The sequence below is a fragment of the Pezoporus wallicus genome, unplaced genomic scaffold, assembly GCF_028554395.1.
Source record: "Pezoporus wallicus isolate ANWC-B61680 ecotype Strahan unplaced genomic scaffold, APGP_CSIRO_Pwel_v1 contig_7178, whole genome shotgun sequence".
NCBI lineage: Eukaryota > Metazoa > Chordata > Aves > Psittaciformes > Psittacidae > Pezoporus > Pezoporus wallicus.
This window is the reverse complement of record NW_026636884.1, coordinates 620,831-638,445: the sequence shown is the minus strand read 5'-3', so window position 1 is coordinate 638,445 and position 17,615 is coordinate 620,831. Positions and strand designations below refer to the sequence as shown.

At 41.7% G+C, this 17,615-nt stretch overlaps 1 long non-coding RNA gene across 1 annotated transcript; it reads right to left on the bottom strand.

Moving 5' to 3' along the window:
- Window positions 1-4,767: 4,767 nt before the first annotated feature.
- On the bottom strand, window positions 4,768-9,098 carry LOC130595359 (uncharacterized). Its single transcript, XR_008971300.1, has 2 exons — window positions 8,981-9,098; window positions 4,768-5,090 (listed from the first exon to the last, which is right to left on the bottom strand). It is a non-coding gene; the product is annotated as an uncharacterized LOC130595359 (long non-coding RNA).
- Window positions 9,099-17,615: the final 8,517 nt, after the last annotated feature.

The following is a 17,615-nucleotide window of genomic DNA, read 5'->3' as shown; positions in this document are numbered from 1 at the left end:
CTAAAAGCTTTCAGAGCCAATATAGCTATTCGCGGCTAGCAAAACCAGAACAACGCAGTATGCTGTGCTTCCTTCTCTTACAACATGCCACCAATAGCATTTCAACAATATGCTATTGTAATAAAAAATTGCAATCTTGACCTTCTAGACAGTACAAACCTTAAATGGGCCATGAACACAAAAGGAATGAAGCAGAAGAATATATTGCCAATAATGTTATTTTCTTCCCTGGAACTGAAAGGAAGGAACTTGTGTGAGCCATATGTAATCACAGTCTGCTTAAATGTAACCTTCAGCCTCAGACTTTAATCGTTAGGAAAAAATCCTAAAAGAGTTTTCCTAGTTGTACATGTAAAACATTCACTCCAGAGATGAGGGAGAAATATTCCAGAGAGAAAGCAAACAAAGAAAACAAGAGATAAAAACATTCCTGTGGCTAACAGTCTGAGCTGGATGGGGACATAAAAGGTGCAGTCCCTGTGTTTGGTACAGGTCTCACAGGAGAAGAGGGAACCAAGTCAACCAACACTCCAATTTTTTTCCAACAGTATAATAGGAACAGAAAATTCTTGATGCCTGCCTGTGTTATATAAGCTCTAATAAGAAACAATTTAGCACCAATGAATACAGCAAAACCCATCAGAAATGTTGCACACAGCAGTAGTCGCACAATGCCGGATCACAGTGGCAAAAATCAGCTTCACCGCTATAACCTGATGGGACTGACCTAACAACCTCCCCCAGAAAACTCTCTCACCCCTAGTGTGCACAGGTATCAGCATCAACCTTGGGAAACTTTCTGGAGGTGCTCTCTCCTTAAACTGGTGCTCAGTATTATGAGTATGAGCAACCTACAGGACCCTGGTGGAAGCTCACAACAAATTGGAAAGTTTGAATGATTGCCCTAAGACTGTGCAGGTTCCTGCATGCAGGAAATATTCCCATCAAGGAATTCACATTTGTTTACATGGTTTCCTAGCCTTCTGGATCTATCTTATCTAACTATCCAGCTGTGTCACACTCACAGGCCATAAATTAATTACTCCATTACACCTGGGCCTTTGAACTCATTTGTTATCTTGGTCAATCTTCTGGTCCCCCTACCAACCTGGGTATATTTGTGAACAGTAGATGGTTGTTGAGAGGCTGCAGCGCAGATGGAGACTTTCTCAGAGAGATGCCTTGTCTAAAGTGGCTGCTCAAAGCCTAGTAATGACAGCCATGACTGAATTCAGATGAAAACATCACTCTTTAGAAGCAAATTCTGCTACGGCACCCCCATCCCTTCTCACTAACAGGCTTTCCCATGCCAGGAGCAGATCAAGCAGCCAGCAGCACATCAGTCACACCTTTTCATGTAGCACTTACAAGGCACTCTGATGGTGTTTGAAAATAATATTCTCTGCAGAACAGGAATTACAATCACACCAATTTTAATGAATTGTATGAGACCTACTCTTCTTTTTTTTGGCACTTCCCTTCTTGCATTCCTTTTTTTTGTTATGTATTTTGTTAGGTTTAAAGCACTTACCTCTGCTTTCCAATCCCTGTGCACAGCCCTGCCCTATTTCCCCACTAAGCTGCCATCTCAAGATTACAGTGTGCCTATCCATCTGCTGGCCACACGCACCTGCTGTCATACCCCTGATTTCTTCCATGGTGATCCTGAGCTGCCTGGAGTTGAATACTTGACTTTTATTATTTGATTTTGGGAGTACTTTTTATTTTACTTGTGTTGTTGAAAGGATTGTCCACACTACCTTGAGACTTTTCCCCCACAAAGAAATCCTTAGTAATTTCTTTATAAACCTGGCTCTGGAATGACATTTATTAGGGACCATTTATCCTTGATTTGTTTAGCTTTACAACAACTAGATTTTTAAATTACTCCTCCATCAAGGTTTGTTTTTTCAAAGCCAGAAGAGAAGTCATGGCCAAGCTCCTGCTATTGGAGTTAGTGGCCAAGAGTTGTGGAGAAATCTTCCTGCCTTCCTGTCACTTGAACTTGATCCTGGGGGAATGGTTGCTCGCTGGTGTAAACAGCAACATGGATATGAGCTCATAGCCAGCCCCAAAATCTTTAATAAAGAAATAAGGCTCACTTATTACAGACAGATGTAAGTAGCCAAGTGATGCAGTTATTTATAAACTTTTGTTAAGTCTGTCATTTTTAGCTGTGCTTAAAAGCAACCTTTTAAAATGATGTCTCAGGAACACAGTCAACAGCAAGGCGAACTGGTCTTTGTCTTGATTAGATTTTGCTCCCTTTACCTTGATGAAATGATGCCTTATTAGCATTCCAAAATGAGAGTACGCTCTAAATGTAAGTGGATTTTAATACAATCTTTTTGAGGAAATGTCAAACTGCATTGGGTACGTGTCCTCCCTGCCCCCCTTCTCCTCCCTGAACAGCAGAGTTCAGCAAGGAACTGTGCCAAAATAATGAGCAAGGGACAGGGGAATTTCAGAGTCAAGGTAAAAGATGAGAAGTCAATTCTGCCAGAATTAACATCGCGGTGGTTCTGCCGCCACCTGCTTAATTCAATTCAGTGCTTTTCCTTCGGTTTTGCACTGGTGTTAACCAAGAAGGCTTTTACTCCACTCACTTCTCATGACTACTCAATCAGTACATAACACCACATTCCAAAAGCTGGAGGCTTTTCTGGTGTAAAGTGATACCAACTGGCACAGTTATTTATACTGTCTGGAAAGTCAACCCAAGCGGTTGCCCTCTGTTGTGCACCCTGATTTATTTGCGATTACCGGAGCTGTGTAAGCATGGTTCTTCAGAGGCTAAAGGACCCCTGAAAAATTGTCTCCCAAAGTTACCGAAGTCTGGAGTAAAAAAAAGCCCAAGCTAAACCCAAGCCTCACACAGGCAAAGCACACCTGTTTAAATTAAATTAAATATTAACATCTGCTTTGGACTTGTACCGTGAAAGTAATATGTGCACTGTTAATGAACCGCAATTTATTTACACCTCAAACAACGAATATCCTCACTGCCCTAAGGTAGTTAAATTGCCCTCTTCCTAGTGAAATTTATTGCCATTTAAACATGCCAAAAGGCCATTTTGCCGGTCATTACAAAAATCTATCATTTCTGCAACTGCTGGTATCCTGTTCTGTGGTCAAATTCAATCTGAGAAGGGTCAACAGAATTTTCCACCAAATGCTTCCCTCTTGCCTGTCATCAATTTACTTTTGTCAACAAAAAGGGCATTACTACCGAATGAAATAGAAGATCCTCTTAAGACCTCTGGCAAACAGCAAGAGCTTCTCTGACATATCGCATCTTTTCTGCTTGCAGATATTGTGTGAGTGTGTGCTAGCACCGTAACTGTACTGAATGCATGAGCAGTAATTCTGTAGCTTGACAAGCTTCTTTTACTCCAACAAACATTCGTGTTTCTAACCCCTGTGGAAATTAGCACAGCATTTTCAATTTTTATCTATGAAAATAATTTAAAGAATATGTTTTCCAATAGGAAATTATGAGAGTATTTAGTAACTCAGATTTTTGTCATGCAGCTCTTTTGCTCTTCTTCTATGCACGCAGTCAGAGTGCACACAGAGACTTGCTTCACCTCATGTTACATCTGTCTGCTAGCCATACAGTTCCAGCTACACACACAGACAAGGACAATAGAGCTGCCACTTAGAAAAGCCATCAAATGACATCCAAAAGCACATTCTGCTACTTCATGCTACTTTTGCTACTCTTCAAGTGGGATTTCCTGGCTTTTCAGCTGGTGAGGCAAAGTGAGTTACTTGCTGCGTGTGGTTGAGGCCATTAAAGTCACACACACACACACAAAGGGTTAGGACTACCAGTTCACAAAGAGATGTCTAACTTCCACCTGCCGCTGACTTTCAAAATTTAAAATGGCTGATGTCCCTGCTGGGACCACCGCACTGAAAACTGACTTCATGGTAAGTGCTGGGGAACCCTTGATTCCATTGAAAGCACAGCTAGATTTTGGCTAGATGTCTAAAAATGCTAGAGAATTGTCTAGTGCTATATAATAAAAAACATATTACTAATAAAACCACCACACTGCACTTAAATGATTTTTAATGTACCAGTGTCAGAAACACAAACAATTTAAGTCAATTAGGTCACTACTATTAATCAGTACCCTCTTCAGAGCACCACTTTTGGTTTTTTTTCAGTGACTCAAGGAATTAAGTTCACAGGTAGCAAAGAACATGGCTGCTCTTTCTCTCAGAGCAAAAAATTATCCCTGTACTCCATCCTCTGTCTCCCATGTCACTTCTGTAGCCAAAAGATTGTGGATTTTACTTGGACAACCTCTAACTGGTGCAGCACATAGGCTTTTCCAAAGCCAAGCACTTTCCATGTCCTGTCACCAAATATCATTAGTAGAGCATTCAGATGAAGCATTTTAAGCTAACATCCACAACTAGCACAGAAGGGTGGGTAAAGGCAAGAGACAGAGAGGACAACAATAAGACGACATTTTTTAGTGAAGAACTGCCTGAGCTTTGTCTATTTTTCTTCTTCACTGTTTTTCTGCATGTGAATATGCAATGATCAGATGCTCCTCAGGAGGATCAGTTGGATGATGGATTTGGAAAGCTAGTCTGTCTCATAATTTTGTGTTTGTACAGGAAGCCAGAGGTCTTGACAGGCACATTCAATTAAAAAAACATCCATGCTTGAAGCCAAAAATTCAGTTAAACACTCTTGTTTGAGCTCTGAAGCAAAACTCCCTCTCAAAGAGCCTCCAAAATAATTGTGTCAAATTTATACAAATGCTAACAATTTATTCCAAGAAAATGAAATCTGCTGAGGTGAGACTGGGAAGTGTTAAAACTTCTTGAACATAAAAATATATAGCCTTGCTTAAACACAGCTGAATTTTCTTGAGCTGGCTACAGTCCTCAGCATTCCCTCTTCTGATTTTTAATCATTTGGAAGCATCCGTATTATTTTTCCTGTGCTGGTAAGATGATGAAAGTTGTTCCTCAGTTCAAATACGATATGTAGGTGAGGAGAACAGCCTGTGACAGCTTATAGCAATTACTTGTCTTGACTTTTAAGGAGAAGAATTGGCCAGCAAAGCAACCTGGAAGAGAATAAAGGAATGTGAGGTGCCCCTCTCTTTAAATGACCTACAAATATCCTTTGTCTCTGTGCTCAAGGAAACAGCTTGCATGTGGGCAGAGGACAAGGGGGAATGAGCAGAACTTTATCTCCACTAGCTCCACTGCATCAATCAGGAAATCCATACTATAAAGTGGTAGCAGGAGGAATAAATAAGTCTGCTCTTAGCGTAGGCTGAGTTTTTATTCTTTTCCACTGTAAGAAAAGAGAAACTGGGAAAGGCACTGAGATTCTTTAAACATCTCTGCATAGGTATTGACCTTCAAAGCGTCAGGCAAAGCAACCATTTGGAACTTCAGAAGCAACTGCTGCAACAAACAGTATTTTACTAAGCAATATATGGTTTCTCCACCTCGGAAGGGGTAATCCTACTTATACATACAAACTGGCAGATGAGAGGCTGGAGAGCAGCCCTACAGAAGTATGTGGTAAAAAGACTGGTACCATCTGCTTCAATGCAGGAAATATCCAGCCTTGCTCTGCTCTTTCTCTTGTTCTGCCTGCTCACAGAGAAAACAGCTCCAGCTTCTGGCTGCCCTTGCAACCATTTGTTGCTACTTATTTTGTCTTTGTCAAATAGGAAGACCTCTTCCGTGCTTGTCCTTGCTTCAGACATGAGGCATAAGATGAATTTGGAAAAGTACTTTCACACCAGGACAAATTCTCAGGTAAGAGCACTTCATTCAAGAAGCAATTTGCTTCACCAGTAATTTTTCAGTATTTCTTTTGTCATTGTTGAAGGTGTTTTTGTCTGCATATGAGTGTTGTTTTTCACGCAGGTCATACTTGGTTTCATGGCTTACAACTCAAGTGATATCCTTAACTGTGCACACGTGGCATAGTACTTAAACTATACATTGAACAGGAACCTCAGAAGTTGATACTGAAACAGAGACTACCAAGTCCAAGCAGGATGGAAAGACAGACTGCATAGAGGGATAAACTTACATTAACACAAGTATATATGATAACTGGCAGCACAATCAAAATTGCACAGCTCATTATTGCTTTATCCAGAACTCATAGAAATCAGTTGAGAACATCTTCACACATTCAAGGGTTCTGGGTCATGATTTGTGTCAAAGAGTCTTATTTTACAGATTCTGTGGCTAAACAAATCTTGCACTGTTTTGGGTGTTTTTTGCCCCCAAGGAAGGTGTAGTGCTGAACAGTGTCTGCCAAACAAAGCTCTTCGGCACAGATGTTGTGGGACAGTTTCCCACCTGGAAGAGTGATCCAGGAGTAGTACTGGGATTTCTTACATATCAAGAGGAGCCAAGAGAAGGAAGTGAGACATTGTCACAGTCACATAGATCGTGACAGCCTTTCAGTTTTAATCCACTGAGTATGTTCAGTGTTGCCAGATGATATAGTCCACTGACAATGGTTATTTTACTCAAGTCTCCTTGTTTCTCATGAAAAACAAGCAGTCATGGCTTGGCCATAACAAAATTTAAAAAAGCAGTAATTCCAGTTTTATCCAATAGGGAAAATATCATCAATGTCATCAATGGAGCAGGGTTAAATGCATTAAAAATGTCCTGGATCCAAGGGACTGACAAATACAACCAGTCTATAAAAATCCCATGCCTCATGTTTTTTTGTCACTGCTGTCTAGGCTGTGACAAACATTGAGCCTCAGGCAAAAAGGCACAAAACATTTCATGTCATCAAAACATGAATCTGAGCTTTGCTTGGCACTTTTCCAGGGAAGGACCAGGGCTGACAGTTTATGGGCATACAGAATTACTGCTTGCCTAATGTTGAATAACATAAGCCCTCACAAATCAAGTCTCAATTTCCAGGTACCCTAATAATTCACTATGTAGTGACTTTCTTCCAATGACTGTATGCTAAGCCAGAGAAGCCAGCAGTAGTGCTTGAAAGTGCTTGGCATAAAAGCACATCTGATACTGATCATATTAAATGTTTCTTTTTGTTTCTTATGTGGATACCCAGCAATTAAGACCTTGATTCATAGCAGACCTTGCAAGCAGACAAAGAATGGTCCAAAGGAGCTCTTGAACACTGAATCTCCAACTAATTTTGCTTGCTATTTTCCTACCACTGAGCCAAAAGCTGAGAACTTCAGTATGATGAAGCATGGCATCACAGCTTGTTACAATGCAAAAGGCACTAACTTACGCTTAAAAAAGTGCAGGGCTCTGAGGCCTTCTGAAGTTCAAAAAGATGCTCTGGGCACATGCAGTGAGCACACGATTAGCAATAAGTGCTCTCCAGGCAGCAGATGATTGCTGGGTTCAGTTTTTTGTTGGTGCTTCTGGTGGTGTGTTGTGGAAGTGTGCACATATGTAAACCCAGTGGATTACTATCAACTCATCAAAAAAGCCATCCTACTCTTCTGTTTCTTCCTCAGTTGTGAAGCAGGGAAATGTTTGTATTGCTTATGATTCCTCAAGCTCTTCTGTACTCTCAGTAAGTACCAGTTGGGAACTGCCTCACAACAGCTTCACTTATAGATGGGACTTCCATCTCCTCACCAGCTGACAGATGGCTTTCATTACAAGCTTCATTGCCACAATGCCAACAAAGAAAGAAATGTTGCCCCACATACATAGGGAGAGGGAAAAAATGTAGGTCTTTCTCCCCCCAGTGGGTGAGTGAATGGAAAGATAGTTCATGGGTCAGACACTGGGACAGGTTATATTTTGTCATATTTATACACTACCTACAGAGAAATTACTGAAGACAGAACATTCCAGAAGCTGCAAAACTTTGACTGTAGAAGATATTTCCCTCCTCTCCCTCAAACTGACATTAATCTTCCGTTTAGTGTTACTTGGCAAGCTCTTATTGACATTTACTCCTGGATTCCTCTAGTGCAACTATCGTCATTTGAAGCTATACATCTGAAGTCAGGTTTTGGGACTGCATTCAAGGACAGAGATCAAGAATCCAAGAACAGACAGCTAACAAAGATGGAACGAACTGGTTTTCTGGAGTCACTTCTCTCCCTTTGCTCTGGTTAGAGGCAGGCTGAACAGCAAGGTAAGAGATATAGAGCAGAGAGGCTTTTTTTTTCTTTTGCTGCTAAACAGCAGCAAGAGAAAAAAAATCCTTCCTTTATTTTTCAAGTAAGCTGGTGACAGGACTGTTGATCAGATGGACTGCCTGCTCTGATCAAGTCTGACAATTTCTACAGTTTTATCTTCTTGCAGAACAGAAACCCAGACTGAACTGAAACTGGCATTCAAGACAGCTCCCTGAAACTGCCGAGGGACACAACTCTCCAGTTATTGACACACCAATAAATTATTAAAAAAATCCAGACTATATTAATATATGTCAAGGGATAATTAGGTCAATCATTTAAAATATCCTGTTGTTCACTTTGGCTCACAAACAGACTCATGCAACTGCTTTTTGTCTGGCAGCGAGTTGCAACACAAGGAACCCCCTCCTTCTCTGTTGGGAAAGCCAGTTTTTTCATGCTTGATGAGGCTGTTGAGTGAACTCCTCCTTTCTGTTTCTGCCTGCCACTTTACCTTACTTGCTGTTGATGTCTCTGAAAGGTCACTCCTTTTACTCCTTGGTGGGCATGGAGAAGTTGCAGCTTAGCCGCAGAGCTAAACCCAGCTGGTGCAACCAGCTAGATCTGCAAGGAACCGTCCCCTCTGCTCACACGCCTGGGTATCACCCCCATGTCACTTGAGCATTGGAAGCATCAGCACCTTGGCTGACACTCCTGTACTGGAATGGGGACCTGGCAGCGATAGTCCAAATATCTGTGGACCTACACATTCAGAGGCAGAAAGAATGTAATATAAGCAAGGAAACCAGCAAGAGCTTCTGTACCCTGCTCTCACTGCACTGCTGTGTGTGCAGAGGTACCTGTCGACAGAAGCAGCAGCTTCCAGTATGGCTGAGGAGAGATGACTCCTCTCTTGCTGGTGGGTTGGGCATCAGTGTCGTCTTGTTTCTCCATTACTGCTCACTCCTAGGAACCCACTGCTTACTACATACCTACCTTTAGCAATGCTTGACTCCAATATCTATATTTGATTTAGGAAAACAATATTTACTATGAAGCAGACACTTGGTGTTCAAAGATACCTGCTTTGACGACTAGCTTACAACATCATTTTTCAACACAAAACCAAATCCTAGAAACAATATGTGTAAACATAGCACAAACTGTGAAAGCTTTCCACAAGGTCTCTCACTAAGATTCACAAGCTCATTTCTTACAAGACCAGATGTCTGACTACACAAGACAACACTTGCCATGAGCAGAGAAATACTTGAAGGACACCCAACAACTTTAGCCACAGTTTTCCTGCACACCATACACAGGCTAGGCAGCTCAGCAAGGCAGAGACCCTTCCCAGACATGCAAATATAACTGTCTGTACCACCACATCTACCGAATAGTGCTGGTAATTAATACTTAATGAAATCTTTGTTGTCTAAGACCTTTCCACTCCTTGAGTGAGTCAGCCTTTGTGTGGATGAATCTTCAGGCCACATTGTATTGTACTCTTCTTTCAGCAACCATTGGGCAAATATTTTTGCACTGACTGACAAGACCACAACAGGGCCTATAATTAATGGTTTATGCACATGTTACAAATTACATATTAAGCCTTAAGTTCTGTAGTTAGTTTCTGCAGCTTATTAGCTATATTTTAGTCAAGTGCAACATATAATGAAATTACCCGTCAGCGTGGTTTTGAGCATCTTACCCAGCTGTCGCAAATTTTTGTTTTTTAAATTGGTTTAGACACATTAATCAACAAAAATAATAATTGCAAGAGTAGATGAGGTATACAATTAGTCCACTTTCGAGCTATGACTGCTTCATATACCATTCTGCATATATATAGGCAAATACTTGCTGTACTATACACTTTAATAAAGGTTATGTATTTTCATTTTGTTTCTAATAGTGGCAATTTGGCTTTGCAGACAAATCTCTCTACATGGCACCATTGTTTTCTTCAAAATGTTAATTTCCTCTGAGATACATCTTTTTCAAACTGTTGCAGTGGTACTTACTGCAGTCTGTGGAAAACCCACAAGCAGACTGTAACTTGATGAGGCTGTGATCAGCAGCCCTGTCCTTACCTGCAGCAGGAACCAGTGTTAGGGCTTCCCACTCAGAGTTCCTGCATAATTATAAAGTGACTCCTGCCATTTAATATCCTTGCCAATTACCCATGTGGTTGATTCTACCACATCCAGATGCTTTTATAAACCAAAAAAGGGGGTTCTTGCCTACATTTAAGATGGAATTTGACTGCATCAAATATGATTGCTCTGTTTCCAATTGTGTTTAATATGGCTGTTTCCAAGATCTGAACCCACCTGTCTTGAACACAAACAGTAGTTAGAGCAAGCACATGTGAGATGACAACAATGACATCTTCCCTGCAGTGTACTGTGTTCAGGGCACTGCCGCAAGCACATGACAGATGGGGGTGAATGGCATAGTGAACGTATCACCCGAGTCATCACATGGCTTTTGGATGAACGCCACCCAAGATGAGCAGCACAGGAAGATGAAGTGGAAAGAGATGGGGTGATGGTGGCTTCAAATACGGATATATACCGGCACCCCTCATTTTGAAGACTGGCTGCAATTCTCAGAAGTGGGTGTAAAACTGCACTTGGATTGCTAATAAATGGCATCCAAAATGCAACCGTCATCTCAGCATTTTTCTATGCAGATAGGGTCGTGCTTTCTGAGCAAAGTAGCATGCTGCCCTCAACAGAAAGCCCTGTTTATCACTTGGAGATGCAATGAAAATAACAAATGTCCAGAGTAAACCTAATTCACTGTGCTACTTAGTATTTGAAATACATAAATATGTCAAGCAAAAGACCTCTAATAGACCCTTTTATACTGGTTATAGTGTACATATAATTTTCCTCTCATTAGTACAAAAACTACCTAGGGAACTATCGGCCCATCCTTCATCCATTTAATCTGCATTAGTTTACTTTTACCTTGTGTTTAATCTGCTTTCCCTCAAGGTATTTTGAATAAATCAATAGGAATACATGATTGTTTAATGATTTTTAGAAGAGCTCCCTTCGACCACAGCTGCATGATTTAGAATGACTAATTCCACTTTTTACAATTGATCCCACTGTGCACAGCCCATCCATTCCTGCCATGTCTCGCCAAAGGGACCAGGAGCTCCACAGTGAGGGGGGTCTTAAAGGGGCCGAGGAAGACTCCCAACAGTTTGGGGGTGGGAAGGAATAAAAATGAGTGAGGCAACATAAATATTCAAAATAAATCCTCTTAATTCATGGCAACATGCTCCAGCCCCATAATGTAGCTTCAGCACTATAGCCTGATCATGCCACTCCCATACCTGGGCTTTGGGAGCGCTTTTGTGTCTTGCTCTTCAAAGTGCTTGAGGACAACTGAGGATTTCGCATGAGGCAACAAAGAGAAGGCCCAGGTTTTGTGCATCAGGAGGGACTCCTGACAGTGGGATTTTAGCCTTGAGTATAAACGCACATGCTTGCTGAAGCTCAGTGCGCAACCAGAGTTTGCTTGCTTAACAGCAGAGGAAAAGTCCTCCTGATCTGATATGTAAAGGTCCAGTCACTTCTAGCTTTCATCTCTTTTTAACCCCAAAGTCGTTCTGACAGTGTAAATACACCAGTGAAGAAAAGATATCACTGAAAATGGGTGTTATACCAGTTTAGCCCATTCACCATGAAGGAGGCGTGGTGTAGTGTATATAAAACTAGGGCTGGGATCAAGAGAGTTCACAGCTATACACATTTCTGCCACTGAGCATTGTTTCCTGACAGGTGATGTACCTTCCCCAGCTCTGTTTCTCAATCTCACCAGTTGTCTGATCTTATTTAAAAAGAGCACAAATTTCCTCAAAAACCTCCAAACCTATATTACTATATTTTAACAGAGCTCTGAGCACAGCAGAGCCTTGGTATCTGTTACAGCCCCTGGATGACTGATACAAACAGCAACTAGTATGGCTTAACCTTATTTTGTTGTGATAATGCAGAGAATAAACTAGTTAGCGAGTGCCCAGCCTGGTGCCCTATGGCCTAACCACACTCTTCTCCAAAGAGCAGGACTGATATCCTTCCCAACCTTGGCACCCTCACCCAATACCAGGAGCAAACCCACCTCCCTTTCTTTAGGGATACTTAGTATGTAGTCTTTCCTATAAGTACGGAAACCATGGGTAGGAAGCTATCTGAAGTATAAAGGTATCCGTAGGATGGCTGAAGAGACAGCCAGCACCTCTTACATACCCATGTTACCATGAAAAGACACAAACTTCTGCTGAAGATGTTACCTATGGAGACCAAGACTGATAAGGATGGGTCTAAACCCCAACCTTGTGTGGTCCTCCTGGAGGTGGCGGCTGTTTTCTGCCAGCCTGCTTTCTACTCAGTCTTGCTCCACTGCCAGAAATGTCTCAATGTAGGGGAGGGGGATGGTGGTGTGGTATGTTTTGAGCTGTCAGCATAGGGCACAGAGGTCTGGAAACTGCAAGAGAATTATCAGCAGTATCACTAACAAGCCCGACCTTTTAGACAGCTGAATTCAAAGGATGTAGAAGTCCACAAAACCTCTCCTCCCCTTGACCCTCCCTCTTTTAAAGCGTTGGTGCATTCTGGATTAGGCCATACATAAAATTCAACAGTCCTGTTAAGACTAAATTCACCTTATTTTCAATGGTGAAGCTGCATGATATATGAGCACATTGGCAAACAGACCAGCATTGTATCAACACTCAAAGCTGACACTGCTGCAGCACTAAAGGAAAAATATTGGTAGTTAGCTCCAATAAGTTAGAAATCTTCTCTGATAGGGACATTGAAAGTGATTGAGACAGGCTGTGCAAGAGTTCCTACAAAGTGCCAAGGTACGGAAGACATTACAGTTTACATTGAATAATCTATTGCTCTAAGGTTTGTAAGTTAACTGCAGTCGAACAAAGACTGTCAAGAAGGCTGGCACTTATTATTTATTCTTTTATCACTTAATCAGTTCCCAAAGGTCTTTGCAAGATGGTAGGGACTTCTGGGGGGATTGAGAACTCTTGTAAAGATCAGAATAGCACAATGCTGTGGAAACCAGAAATCCCCTGGGTGCAGAGGAGGTACCTACACTCTGTACTGGAAAACTGTTCCACACATCAGGGGAGCATCCTTGTGGTACAGGAGGAGGTAGAAAGCAGAAGCCACAGTCAGTTGCTGTGACTGCTCACCCTCCTTAGCTTGTCCCCAGGAGATAAGGCAGCTTGAGGTTTTATGAAGAGAAAGTAGATGTTTGCGCTCATGACAAGCTTCATAATATGCTAGAAGGCTCCTTGACAGCAAGGGGTGGTGGTGGTGTGTTTGATGACTGCTGCCAAATGGTTAGAGCAGTGTATTGACAGATCTGGTAACTGACAAACGTCTCTAAGCAGTCCACTCGAAAGTGTCCCAGGACTGTCCCTCATAACTCCACACATAGAGTGACTCCAGAGGGGAAAACTCTGGGACTGCAGCAGATGTTAATTAAGCTATCTACAGATATCTCAGGCTCCCTGTCTGGCAGAGTCATGCCCTCCAGCAGATGACCTCCTGCCACAAGCCAGCTCTGAACACTGGAGATACAATGCAACAGAACCAACAAGAAAAGTTGGCCTTTCTGCTCCAGATACCTTATCCACAGGCCAAAGCCTCTACCATAACCAACAGCACACCTAGTTCTTCTACCTGCCACCTGAAGCTTCAGGATGAGGTTCCTCTTTTACCCCAGTAAATACCAGTGGTGCTCTAACTGAATGCTAGCTCAAACAGCTCCCAGTCCAGAGCCATGATTAGCAGACTGCAATCTGGGTTACTGTACTGGCAAGATAATTCTCCCCATACCCTAGGGCTTAACCACAGAACTCAGAGCACTGGCACTTTTAACAATCACAGATCCTACAAGAGACTGAGTGAAGGTCTTTGCAGATGAAAAGTAGAGGGAAAACCCATCTGGCATTGACAGATTTTAATTTCTACACAGAGAAATGAGCTCCAGAGAATATTGCCCAGTGTCACACAGGAGCATGAGAGATGTGAAAACTTAATACAGACATTCTGAGCTGCAGTTCTGTGCACTAAATATAGTCCCACCCTTATGCATATAGTACCTCTACACTAAAAAAAACCACAACTGGTGTACCGGACATACACCTTCATATGCAGCATATTACACCTCCAGACATTCACTTAAATTCACAAGCTTACGCATTTTCTTCTCATATTTAAAAGGAAAGTTTATGGAGGAAATTATTTTTCTTAGTGGTAGAGTAACAACTTACATATTTTGTTTACCAGCACATGTCACGTTTTGGCTGTTTTGGAACATTACGTCAACCACCTCAGAGTGTCTTTTTCATTTTTTTAGCTTTTATGTAAGTACAACTTTAATATTTTACTGTTTGACCAAATGATAAAAGTCTGTTTATACCAGTTGAGCCAGAGTGGTCAACCTGAAGCTGGAAGGGAAGAAGGGAATGTCTTTGAGAACGCAGTACTTGTGAGCTGAAATGGAAAGAATGATTTTCTGTTTCTTTCCCTCCCTTCTTTTATCCTCCGTCTGTCCGCTAATGACTTGCTGAATTTTCCCCAACCTCATTTGGTTAATACTACTTCTGATCTTTTTACTCACCCTTGAACTAAACATAAACATCTTTCTCCTTAGAACACCCTTGTAATACTACCTTGGCATCAGCCGGCGTTCCAGACAGCCCCTGCAGCCATAGGGTCTTACCGGTTTTAAAGGGCCTCAAATCTCCATCAAGTGAAAATGTTGGCAACTTAGGCTCTAAAAGCTCATCTGATTAAATTTGCAATAAAATAGGCACCATGTAAATGATTTCCCTGTTTTCCTAGTGTTTTCCTCTACTACAGCACCAGACCATTTCTACATTTGTTGTTTGTGTTAAGATACAAGTGGTTTAGAAGTTGCCTAATTATAATAACATTTTTAAAATCAGTATAAAATACATGCCATTGTTTGAGGTCCAGCCCCCTTAATAACTGCAGAAGCATCTAATTGGAGCGAGGTGCACCTACCTTCTGAAAAAACAATTCTTCCAAATAGCCGACACATGCACCAAACTCATTTGGCTACTATCGGCTGTGAGCTCCGAGTACTGAAACCAGCCTCACAGCCCCAGAGATGGGAACTGCCTACTGGCGCTCAAAAAAGTCTCCCCTAACTGGGGTTCCCAAAAGGAAGATGGTAAGTACTTCCCCCAGTGCAGGCATTTAACAAAACTAGAAAGTTAATATGTCAAGCTTTTAGTGAAATATGCTTATATCCCTGAGTTAATAATATATCAGAAGGGCTTTCAGTTTGTCTCCAGGATTGCAAATCCTTAGGCTATATGTGCTTTTGCTTACACTCTCAACTCTTTGGAGCAGCGCTTGTTCTGGCTGTGTGTGTGGGCAGCAGCGAGCACAGCACTGGTGCCACTAGGACTCAAGTGAATATTAATAACTACATGGAGTATGCCTGCATTCCCTCACTAGGAGCTAAATATGTCTTTGCATGAAGTGACTGATGGAGCATTTGAGTCTTGCACCTAACGTCATCTCATGGCAAGCTTTAAGGAGCAAGCAAACTACCATTTCTCTGCTCACTTAATCTATCATTGGTCACTTTCACTGCTCAAGCCCCAGATATTGCCCTTTTTAGAAGCTCAAATATCAGCCCTATAGCTTTGGAATTGCTAAAGAGTGCCAGAAAATAGAGGACAGAAGCTGGCACATTTTATTTGCATTTGTAAGTTGTGAAGTTAACTAGCTTACAAGCCTCGAATTGGGGAGATTTGATCTTTCTTAGCTGAAGTTAAAGAGATCATTCAACACTGTGTTCGGAGGCACCACTGTAATAAGCCCTTGGTCACTCATCACACTATGAAGCTTCTCCTTCATCTTCCTCTCTGTGGATCTCTAAAAGAGAAAACTTAGTATAGATCTGTCTGTATGGGCACCTCCTCAGTCACCATGAAGCAAAGATTATGCTTTTCTGTGGCTCACAAGTAATTTCCAGACATGCAAAGAAGAAAAAAGCAGCAATGAACAATAGTTTTATAGCTGTTCTCAACTCAAAGGACAGCGATGTCCCCCATGCCCCATGGAAAACACAGGTAAGCTTCTGTTCTTAGCAGCTAGCCAGAAGCAACTCTTCTGACCTCATAGCAGTAGGGATGTAGTAATTTACCTTGCTTTAGGTCAACGCACCAAATATCATGAGATCCCCCTACCTGTTGCAAAGAACAGAGAGGAAACCAGCTTGTTACTCTGCATTGCGCCCTAAGGAAACACCTGATTGCACCCTAAGGCATCAGCCTGATAAGGCTGATGTGTCATTGACATGCAAAATAAGGTGCTGTGCTCCTGGGTGCTGTCTTGCCTGTCCTGGGAGCCATTAATCCTCTTAATTGCATATAAAAAGTCTGGTAGTGATTCTACAAATGAGTAAACACCAAGATAAAAATGTAATCGTACTAATACAGCAAATTGGATTCAGGTCCTCATTGAACAATCCTGTTTCATTTCAGCAATTTTATTATCACTGTTCCTGGAACAAATTACTTTATTAAACAGAAAGGGCTTTTGTAAAAGAATTTCTTCTTGTGGGCAATATCATGAAGCTCTATAACACAAAACCAGCAATTACACTTGTCAGGGGATTTCTTTAAGCAATTCAGCTAATGGCTTGTGACAGGAAAGACTTGAAATGTTCATTCAAGCCTTCCTTCTACTACATAGACATATTTTGTCAGCACGAAAAAAGGCACTTTTAGTGAAATGAATGCTTTGGGCAGTTGGTTTGGTTGAAATTCTGCAGAAAGCGAGAAGGCTTGGAGTAGGCCAATGTACAGGACAAGGGGACTGGGCAGGACTCCTGGATTAAGTGAGGAATAAGGTTTGATGACAGTTACACAGTAATGGGGTCACAAACACCTGAAGAAATCAAGACTAACACCATTTCTGAGGAAACTAGAAGAGAAAGAATTGCTTTGCTGCAGCATCAATCTAAGTAATAAGCCAAGGCAGTCTCCATGCTTCCACAAGAAGATGAAAGGGAAACCTGGATTTAGAAGATATTTCCAAAGACAAGCTATCAGGCTCACTGTAGATGTAGCTGGATGACCTTTAATAGCCAGTGTTTCTGTACCATTTATTATGCATAAGCAGAGCGGCTGGAAAACTGCTGTCGTGACCAAGCATACTTTGACAAAGGGCTGCAGGATCTATGGAAGACAAGTGTCCTACAAACAAACCCACCCAAAAGCTATTTTAATCAGTATTAGAGGCTTAAAAGGAGTGTTAAGATATAACCAAATGGCCAAGCAACACTGAAACCTGTAGGCACTGAGGCCTACCATTGCCAAAGCTGATACCTCTGAGAAGTCAGAGCCAGGGTGTCCCACTTGTATGATGGCTTTGACTGTCAGTCAACAATGCTGTTGGTTGGTCGGGCTGAGAC